Below are 11,273 nucleotides of genomic sequence, written 5' to 3' on the forward strand. Positions count from 1 at the left end.
ATGGCTTCAAGATTAGGCTAGATAAGTTTATGGAGGGAATGGTTTGATGGGATAACGTGATTTTAGTCAATTAGGCAATAACGTGCCATCGCTGGTAAAATGTGGGTCCGGCTGGAGAATCTTGCCTGTATGCTCGGGGTTCTACTGATCGCCATATTTGGGGTCGGGAAGGAATTTTCCTCCAGGGTAGATTGGCAGAGGCCCTGGAGGTTTTTTGCCTTCCTCCGCAGCATAGGGCAGGGGTCGCAAGCTGGAGGATTCTCTGCGACTTGAAGTCTTTAAATCACGATCTGGAGACTTCAACAGCTGAGATAAGGGAAATTGGGTGGGTCAGCTTTTGTGGCCTGCATCATGCGGGAGGTCAGACTAGATGACCATAATGGTCCCTTCTGACCTTAAAGTCTATGAGTCTATGAGTCTATGAACTATTCAGAAAAAAAGTGAAAATTTTAAAATTCAAATTTTATACTTTTCATTTTGAATTCATAAAATAATCATCCAGTTTCAGAAAATAACCTATCTGGGTAATACAGTAGGCAATAGTTTGTTTTGATTATTTTTTTAAATTAAAGACCTCAACATTGTGACTTTGTTTTGACAAAGATAATTTTTGCATATGAAATCACATTTCTGCAAATTTTTTCTGCTTACTTGGTCACTTCCTGAACTTTTAACAAAGATCAAAATATCAGCTTCATGAGTTAACTGAAAGGAAATTGAAAATAGCTCTTGCAAAATTTGTTTTAAACAACTTGTAAGGGCCACCACTCCAATTGTTTCCCTACCACAGCTGCCAATATTAGCAATATTATAACCACCACAAATATAGAATGAAAGACGCACTCCATTCTATACGGGCATTTTCACCTTCTCAAAATATTCCTTTTTTTCAAGAAGAAAATTTCTGATGCTTAATCTGAATATAGAGCTGAATATAGAGCTGATTAGGTTCAACTAAATTGCATGAACCAGTTTTGAGTTATGAGGGATTTCGAATGTACTTGTTCTTTTGGAATTTTAGAAGCAAGCTTGTATTTAAAAGGACAACCTTTTGCAGATTACCTTTAAAAAGGAGTGTGGTGTGAGTGGGAGCTATAGACTGAGCAAATTAGATATCTGAACTAGAGTCAAGCAGGTGAATAAAGGTGGCTTGTGCTGGGGGAAGAAAAGTAAGTGTAGTTCTCATCTCAATGAGATTCCAGAAAAGTAATATTTTACTAAATACCAATTTTTAACAGGAAAAATCGGTAGGCTAGAATGTTTGACATTCGGAGAAGGTCTCAACATGATTGGCTTTTCTAAAACATGGTGGAATGAAACAACGTAATCAAATACTATAATAACTATGCGGTGGAAGCTAGGTTGGGTTTTATTGGTATTGAAACAGTGCTGTACATAGGATTCCATAGACTCTACAGAACTAACTTCTGGTCAGGAAGAGGACCATGACTGAGGCAGAATCTTTATTGAATCCCAGGCTACAAGTATACAAGTATAAGACCTAAACCTGCAAAGAGAACTATTGGGGTGTGTGTGCACAAAGGTCCATGTGGTTCTGTTTGCAGAATCGGGGCCATATCTTTGCTGGTAGGTATACAACCAATGTCCAGATCAACACAGTGAAGTTGTCATATGGCCAAATCCACCAGTGATGTAAGAAGGTGCAACCTTATTGATTTCAGTGGAAATGATTCCGTGTAGATCAGTGGTTAACCTGATCCAGAATATTTATTGCAAAAGAGTTTAAGGAAGAAAAAAAATATACTAGAAGGGTGATAATGGGTAATTTCAGTTATCCAGACTTGAATGTCATAGTGAGATGTAGTTTGAATAAAATGTTTCACAATATCAACATCATAAAATATTTTTTTTAAATAACATACCACAAGCAATGTCTTCTCTGAACAGCGCATTCTGAGGCATGACAGGACTGGTTACTCCTGTTCCCAATTAATACGCAAAAGATCAAAATGTATTGGTTAAATCTTATTCAGAACCTCCTAAGTTTACCCGGATTTCTATATTAGGGGAGCTGTGGTATGCAGCCTACAGAACTCAATTTCTGCACATAGAATTCAGGAGAAGAGACCACTGGTCAAGTTAGAGGAACAATGTTGTGCCTAATTTTAGATGTTTGTGGCTGGTATTTTTATTTTGAGATAGAACATTATATACTTAGTGTTTCTTCTTTCATAAAACTCCCAGATGTCAGCCCTCTCTCTCTTATATCCAAGCTCTGTGGGAACTTCCTGAAAAATGGAAGTAGAAATCAGATATTCTAAATGAATGTCAGCTGACCCCAAACCATTCTGAAATAATACTTCTTGGAATGTGCTAGTGTAAATCTGCACCACTATAATTAAGGCTGTGTGTTTGTCAAGACATGACTTCCGTAACAAAAGCTCTGGCTTTCATTTATTGTTTTTTATCATGGTGTCTGTTACCCTGGCCAGCCCACTACTGGAAGAATCTTCTACAAATGTTAACAAGTTTGGCTCTCTATATGTCCAAAGTAGAGAGTATGAGAAAATCATGGCATGTGATCATACTATTAAAGCCCATAGTCATATGCACATTGTGGCAGAGCTAACCTTGCACATGTAAACTTTTAGGGGTTCAGGGTGCATCTTTAGTGTCCTTTTAACATAATTTTTTTGTATGGAATAAACATATAGTATGAGAGTAGACATTTCCAGCTCTGGCACTGACTTGCTGTGGGACTTAGTGGAAGCCATTTAAGGTCTGATTCTGCAAGATATTGAGCATCTCACGCGACATGCTGGGCAATTTCTACTCCTGCTGACTTCAGTGGGAGCCAAAGGCATTCAATACCTCCAAGGATCGAGCCCTTACTCTCTCTGGGTCAAACTCTGCTTGCCTTTACTCTCACAAAGGAGGACCATTGAAATCAATACGACTACTCACATGAGTAAGATAAGCAGGAATTGGTCTTCTCTGGCTCATTTTCCTTATCTATAAATGTTGATAAAATGGTACCTACTTCATGCTTAATGTCTACTAAGTGCTTTGAGATCCTTCTCATAGATTTATAGAGTTTAAGGCTAGAAAGGACCATTAGATCATTTAGTCTGACCTCCTGCATTGAGCCCAATAACTTGTGTTTGGTTAAAGCGTATCTTCCACAAAGGCATCCAGTGTTGATCTGAAGACATCAAGAGTTAGAGAATCTATCACTTCATTTCTAATCTGAATTTGTCTGGCTTCTAGCCATTGGTTCTTGTTATGCCTTTCTGTGCTACATTAAAAAGCCCTTTCATAACCAGCATTTTCTCCCAGTGCAGGTACACTGACACACTGTAATCAAGTCACCTCTCAGTCTTCTTTTTGGTAACCGAAACTTATGGAGCTCTTTAAGTCTCTCATTCTAAGGCCTTTTGCTCCAGCCCTTAACTCATGTTTGTGGCTCTTTTCTGCACCCTCTCCCACTTTGCAATTCCATTTCAAAGTGTGGACACCAGAACTGGATGCAGAATTCAAGTATCAGTAGAGGCAACGTGTGTGTGTGTGTGGGGGGGGGTCACGTGCCCCCCTCAGATTTGCTGCTTGGCTTGTACTGAACATATTCAGTAACACTGCTGAAGCCAGCTGCCCCTCTTCTGCCCCCCCCTCTATTGTCAGGCACAGATCGCCTGAGTATCAGCGTCATCAATACTGTATACAGCATTAAAATTGCCTCCCTATTCCTCCTCGCTACTCCCCTTTTTATACATCTAATAATCACATCGACTCTCTTTTGCCACTGCATCGCATTGGGAGTCATGTTGAGTTGCTTGTCCACTATTATGCTTGAGTTCTTTTTGGAGTCACTACTTTCCAGGATACAGCATGGATCTATTAGGTTTTTCTACTGCACCCATCATTATGGTATCTGAATGCCTTCCAACTGGCATGCTCACACATGTGGTTCCTTCTCGATTCCTTGGTGAAAGATGAAAAGTATTGTAATATATTTCAACTCATTATCAAATCTCTCTTTCCAAATATATAAATTTGCTATTTCTACTTACTGCAAATGTTGGTAAAGGCAGAGGCAGGGGGAATGAATACAAAACAAAAATGTAATTGTCTTTCTTGGGATAATAATCTCTCCCCAGTTGTAACCAGGAAGGTTTTCAGAAGTGTGAAAAATACGTTCTTCTCATATTGTTTTTCTAGTGCATCAAATATACCTAGTTAATCACATGCTTGGTTGATATGTGTTTCCGAGAGATATATTGTATGTGCTAAATAATCAAAAATAGCATAGAATGTATACAGTTTATAGATGGACCATGACTTTGGTAATTTGAATCTATATTTTTATTCTGAGTAAAAATGAAATGCAAACTGGTCCATCTTTTCCCAGACCTTGCTGTACAACAGATTCTTTTTCATGCAGTCCAAATTGGGGGGGGGGGAAAGAGAGATTTCTCATTGCAGTAAATAAACAAGGAGTCTGAAAACCAAAGAGAAGCTGTGTCAGACTGTAGGCTGGAAAATCAACAAGAGCTAGAAATAGCAAGTAAGATTAAAGGTACCAATGTAACCACAAGGCTATTCTCAGGCAGCTTTAGAATAGTTAAAAAAAAGAAAAAGAAAAAAATGCTTAGTTTGTAAAGTGAATTATACTTACTTTTAACAGTAGATGATTGCTATTTACTGTAGGGGTAGTAAACCTCAGAAAGTTTGCCTTTTTAGTCTATCGTGTCCTAAAACAGCACTCTCTGAATGGATTTAGTAAGAATACCTTTTCCCAAGGGAAAGATGCTGCGGCTACTGATTCTGTCTGCCTATCTAATAAGATTTTGTACTGTGCCCATCACATTGATGTCTGAGCATCTAGAATTCATAGTGTTGAGCACTGTTCCTAATTGTATATTATTTTATATTAGAGTTATCTCCTCAGTGCTTTGGGCAAGATCTAGTAAGAGCTATATAAAGTGATTTGATCTGATTCTTAACATCGAGGCAGCCAAAAATAAAAGACATTTGCAACCGGAGTCTTTCAGCCTTTAACTCTCTTGACAAAAGGAAATGACCCCAAACCAGTTAAACAATTTGGAAAACTCAGAAGGTTTAAGAGACCATGAACACCTTGAACATACTTCAGAGCACACAGATGACACTCACTAAATGAGGCAAGTTACAGCATTCCAGAGCTTTGAAGCGTAGTTAACAACAGATTTGGACACTTGCCCTATTTATATCCATCTTTATGTATAAAATAAATCCTGTGCCCAAGCCATCTGGCACATACTGAAGTGTAGAAACCAGATGATGAGACTGATAGTAAAGTCCCTTGGAGAAGAATTTTAAAATTAATTTGGAACTTTGAAGGAAATTAAAGCAGTGACTAAAGAGAAGGCATAATCTAGTTATAATGGACACTGTGGGATAAAGTACTAGTTTCAGAGAGGTTATAAATCAAGTTAGATTTCCTTCTTTCTAATCTACCTCACTACCTATCTAGAGTCCTATTTTATGCCCATGACCATGGTGTCTAAGACAAAGTGTACTAATGGATTCTGGAATCTGAAGATCCATGAACTATTCTTACTCATTTTTATATTGTGCCTTACAGACACAGAAGACACAGTCTCTGTCCCGAAGAGTTTACATCAAAAGGGCCTCAGAGGTGCTGACTTCTTGAAACAACTAGAGGTGTCAGTGGGAGTTGTGGGTCCTTAATACCTTTCAGGCGTAGGCCCTTAGTTATTTGGCACCTTTCTGTGCTGTCATTTAGGAACATCTATCCCAGAGATCGGCAACCTTTGGTATGCAGGCTGTCAGGGAAATCCGCTGGCGGGCCGGGACGGTTTGTTTATCTGCAGCATCCGCAGGTTCAGCCGATCGCAACTCCCACTGGCGGCGGTTCGCCGCTCCAGGCCAATGGGGGCTGCAGGAAGCCGGTGGCCAGCACGTCCCTTGGCCCGTGCCGCTTCCCACAGCTCAGGCCAGGTTTTCTAAAGAACTCAGCCTGTTGGGTGCTAAAGTCTTGAGAATCTGTCCATAGATGTTGGAATGGCAGCTGCAGGTTGCTGAGCATCGCTAACAATCTAGACCTTAGCTAGGTGCCTAAATGGGAGTTGAACATTTTTGAAAATCTGGCCTCAGTTGTTAGTGCTGAGCACTTGAAAATTGGACCCAGGTCTCTCTTGAAAATTTGGTCTACTTGTGTCTCCCACCCCACTCTGTTTTCCTTACTCAATAATAGTAATAATAATTAATAATAAAAAGCTTTATGACTAATAACACACAAAGAGCAGCAATGTACTCTGAATGATTTTTATTTTAGATTATGGGAAACAAGAAGAAGAAAGAGGAAATGTAAACTCTCTAGCATAGCAGGTGTCTCCTCTGTAGTAGGCTGCAGCAATTCGTAGAACAAAATGACTGTCGAACTCTATGTGTAACGCCGACAGACCCTGGTCGTCAGCGGGTGGTATCAAACCTGGAGCCTCTGGAGCTGAGTGCATGAGTCTCTACTGCATGAGCTAAAAGCTACTTTTAGCTAAGGCTGTAGAGCAGACTCATTAATCTCTCTCTCTCTCCCTCCCTCTGTGGTCTCAGTGCCACTAGATGGGACACAACACCACATCCAGGAGGTGTGTGGGTTACATATGCACTGGGCGAATTCTTAGAAATGTAAATGTGCAGCATGTAAGAAACTAAAGCAGCAGTTTCATAGCTCGAAGCACTACATTCCCTTCTCTTTTTGTGGTGCTAGCCTCCTCGCCTTCGTTTATTGCACATATCAGTGTCTCACTATTCCTGCTTCCTTTACTAGTTTCACACCCTTCCCCTGTGTTTCAGAACCCTCCATCCCATAGTAATATCAGTGTCATTTTTCCTTTTTGTTAATTTTAACCTCTCTAGCCCTCCTCTTAGGTCACTACTTCTCTTGTCAGTTTTACCCCCTCACTTCCTCCATGTCTCAGACCTCCTTTTCTGGTCACTTTCAACAGCCTTGGGAATCAAATTATCAGTAGTGGCTAGCAGCAGGCTGGATTACACATGAACTCTGATAGTGACACATGGACCAGGCACCAGTGGGTTAGGTTATATTGGCAAGTAACCAAGAGAAGAGGAAGCATATCTATGTTAAAGAGAACGGGAGACAATACACAATGGTACTGTGCATCTCAGCAGCTTGGACTGTGCAGAGTCTAAAAGTTTTGAAATTAGTTGTATTTTCATACAGTAAATTTGTTATTTATTTTTTGAAAGGGGTCCTTGGAGGGCTAACACTCTCTTTAGGGATAAAAGGAAGCTATGTTTTCACAAACCGAAATAAGAAGATAAAACACGCACACGAGTAATATTAAAAAATCTGTATTAAAAGAACATTATTTAGGTTGCAAAGTCAAGCACTTGAAACGTAGGAAATACTAGGTTTACAGCTGCCTGTGCAGCCTTAATTCTGCCCCCTTGTACGTCCTGTGCACTGAATGAAGCAAGCATCTTGTGGAAAAAGTAATAGATGAATATGTAATTAAAGACTGTATCATAACGCTGTCGTGGTCAAAGACCCCCACGCAGTCATTTTAGTTCAAAGACTCAAGCCTGAGGCCAGTTTATTGACATACAAACCAGTGCACTGGGGTGTAGTCCGGAGACCAACACACCGAGCCCCACACGCAGGCGGGCTTTTATTCCATCAAACCACAAGCAAGGTACAAACAATACGTCATAAGTTAGGAAATTTGGGGTTAGTCACAAGCCGGGCATGGGTTGATCACGAGCTAAGAAGCTGGGGTTGGGGTCTGTCCTCCCCCCCCCCGCCTTCTTTCTTAATTTCCCGAGAAGTGGGTGTTTATGTGGGTAGAGGGGCGTTCAGTGGTTTCCGCAGGGGTGGTGCTCGGCCCTAGCTTGGGTACATGTCTTAAGACTTGGTACATGTCATTTTCCGGGGGATTTCGGTAAAGGTTTAAGGGGGGTTTCCAGGGGACGCTTAAAGGAGAGCTAACATTGGTTAATTTGCAGATAGCTGGAATTGGAGAATTTGCAGATAGCTACAACTGCAAGAGTGATTAGCTCTTTGCAAAAGCAATTTCTTAATGTATTTCATAAACTTGCGGTTATTATATTGCTAAAGCAGTCTTTCTGTAGCTTTTAGCATTATTCTGTGTTTCTTTCCTTCCTCCTTCCTCCCTCCTCTGGACATGACCCTTGACCTAGTCTAGCTCAGGCTTTAGGCCTGCCCTACTCTGTGTAAAGGCCATCAGCATAACAGATCTCTGTTGGAGGGTTTATTTCGGGGCCTTCAGATCCACAGCTCTGGCTATCAAAAAGAAGGCCCCCCTGCTCTATTTCCCCACAACGCGTACGCACAAGGACGCTGGAATTAAAATTGCGCAAGCAAGTGCAAATCTAACACTTCCTAACTTTTGAGTGCTTGAGTCTGAAAACTAAATACCTTTCTTTTAATATAGCTTTAAATGTAATTTTCAAGGTTGTTTTAAAAGGAAAAAGGTTCTATCATGTGTGACTGTAACCATCCCTCCCCCATCATCATCATCATCAGCGTTTCGACTGAACTGTTAGCATTGCAGTACAAATTGCTACTGCTGGATCTTCAGAACTAACTACATGGGCTGTAAGCAGCAGAAGGCTGGTTTGTGAAGGGAGATCCGAGCCTGGCCTGGCTCTCTTCCCTCTTTCTCTAGCCCCCACTAGGAATTGGCGTAGCTCCTGCCCCACTTGGTGCCCACAGAGGGTGGGGTGGACTATGGTGGGTTCGGATGGTGGTTGATCTTGTGTGCAGTTTTTCTGTTTTGTTTCCTATTCCCTACCTTTGGGAGTTAGAGGATCTGCAACTCCATCTCCGCAGAGGGACAGGGGGCTGGCTGCTAGGGAACAGGTGTTCAGCCTGAGTGGTGAGATTGCAGTATGAGGTGAAGAAACCTTGCCCTATGTTGGTACTCTCAGAAGAGGGCAGAGGCCACTGGGCCCATGAGCCAGGTCTGGGGATGGGGGGACCCTTTCCTAGCCCACTATAGCTGCTCTGGCAGCTCCCAGATATTCCTGTTGCTGCTGCTTTGATGCTGACATGAGCCTGGCCTTAGAATTTGTGCATGCAGTTATTATTCTGGCAGTCTGCCAACATTTTTCCTGAGGAACGCAATCAAGAGAAGAGAAACAGGAATTTTTAACAGTTTATACCTCAGCAAAAAATGAACAGAATTTCTCGAGACAATGAAAAAGTGCTTCTCTAGCATGAGCACATTCCACCTGCCCAATATCAAAGGCCTGCTGCAAACAATGGTGTGAGAGTTTCTCACAGGAATGGTTGCAAGAATCCTTCATACGGGAAAGTGTTAGGCTAAATATAGAGGTTTCTACCAGCTCCTCCTATAATGTGTGTGTACGTAGATATAGATATAAAGAGACCCATTCCTCCTCCTCTTTCCTCACTCTTCCTCAAGTATGTGGTAGCAAAGAGAATTCTAGTACTTGAAAGTTTTCATACATGGCAGTTTAAATAGGAGAAGGATGTCCAAGTTGTGCATTTGGATATTCGCATTAGCACCTCAGGATATAAAAAGCCGAGAGAGAGGCCTGAACCAGAACACCAGATTGGAATCCTCTCAAGCTAAGGGGCAGTTTGGATCCGAATCTGAACTTCGAGGCTCAGTCACATGGGTCTGCTGAAAAGAGCATTTATATCCCAAAGAGCCAATTTTGAGGGTCCAAATGCAGGATTTGACCATTTTGTTAAGATTCCCATTTTTGAAAACTGGGCTTCCCGTGTTTCACAGTCAGAATCCAGAATATTCTTTGCAAATTTTTTTATTTTTTCTAAGCAAATTGGAAGTATCTTGCTCTCAGTCATTCTTTGCAGTAATGTAATGAGTGTTACAGCTGCTTCTTGTAGCAAGTAAAAAAAAAAAAAAAAAAGTTCTTCAATGGAAAGCACCAGGTCTGATTTTAATAGGATTTTATGTTAGTGCAGTTCTAGAGTTGGTTTTATTTTATTTTAGCTTATTGTCTTCCCCTCTTCTGGGCTAGGCTTTAGCTAGGCTTTAGCTATCCAATGTTGTAAGCTTCCAATTTTCATGACGGTTGCAACTCTCTGGCAAGAAACAGAAATGATTGCATTGGCTTTAGTAGGAGGCTATTTTTCATTTTTAGATTTATTGAGATCTGAATCACAATTTCCTTTAAAATTCCATATTTAAATCTTGGACAGATCTGATAATCCTGTTTAAAAAAATAAAGGGATTGAGCTACTTCCGTTGAGAACTTTGCTTATGAGCCTTCTGGTAGAGATATGTTGGTGACAGTTATAATGTTGTGTTTATGAAGCTCAGAAATATTAAGATTGAGATTTGAAATCAAATCTATCAGGAATTGTGCCCTGCAGTAGATTGGGGGAGATTCTTATCTGAAACTAAAACAGCAGTATCATGTTAAAAACTTCTTTAAAAACCAACCAGACAATTTTGTTGTTCTGTTATTTTTGGTATTTATTCAGTTATAATAAGACAATTTTAACCACTCAAAACTGATGACAGCCACACTGTTGCCGAGGTGTTAATACAGAACTTCATCTGCAGTACTCTGATACATTATGCACTAGCTGGTAGGAGAATTTTTGTTGTCTTCTGCTATTTTTTTCTGTGTGTAGATTTCTGTTCCTCAAATGGGTGTATGTGAGTCGTATTTGTAATGTTCTTTATGCCACGTCCTTCAAAGTGCTGAGTGCCTCCTGAGAAATGCTGAGTTCCTTAAGATACTAATGAAGACAGTGGCCATTATGGGCACTCATCCTCATAGTCTCTAGTACTGTAACTGGTAGAGAGAAAGCTGCCCCATTCCTCCAGCATGGAATTGACTGTCATCGCCAAGCTTCACTCTTGTGCCCATCCTATAAGAGACAACAATGGGGACCAGGGCCGGTGCAACCATTTAGGCGACCTAGGCGGTCGCCTAGGGTGCTAGGATTTGGGGGGCGCCATTTTCGTCGGCAGCGACCGCGGCGGCCGGATCTTTGGCCGCCCCAGTCGCCGCCGGCATTTAGGCAGAGGGAGCTGGGGCAGTGGAGCACGGGGAGGGCCGTCTGCAGCAAGGGGGGCAGGGGGCAGCATGCAGGGGAACTCCTCGCCCCAGCTCACCCCTGCCCCGCCTCCTCCCCGAGCACGCCGTGTCTGCTTCACTTCTCCCGCCTCCCAGGCTTGTGGCACCTAAGCTGATTGGCGCCGCAAGCCTGGGAGGTAGGAGAAGTGAAGCAGCGACAGCGTGCTCGGGGAGGAGGCGGGGCAGGGGTGAGCTGG

At 41.7% G+C, this 11,273-nt stretch overlaps 1 protein-coding gene across 1 annotated transcript in view; it reads left to right on the plus strand.

The window, feature by feature from the left end:
• Positions 1-11,273, plus strand: part of LOC112104466 (phosphate-regulating neutral endopeptidase PHEX) — a gene marked incomplete at its 5' end in the record, with an annotated part of 114,970 nt that overhangs the window by 19,416 nt on the left and 84,281 nt on the right. The window lies entirely within an intron of this gene.

The sequence above is a fragment of the Terrapene carolina genome, unplaced genomic scaffold, assembly GCF_002925995.2.
Source record: "Terrapene carolina triunguis isolate 2854851 unplaced genomic scaffold, T_m_triunguis-2.0 Scaffold23, whole genome shotgun sequence".
Taxonomy (NCBI): domain Eukaryota; kingdom Metazoa; phylum Chordata; order Testudines; family Emydidae; genus Terrapene; species Terrapene triunguis.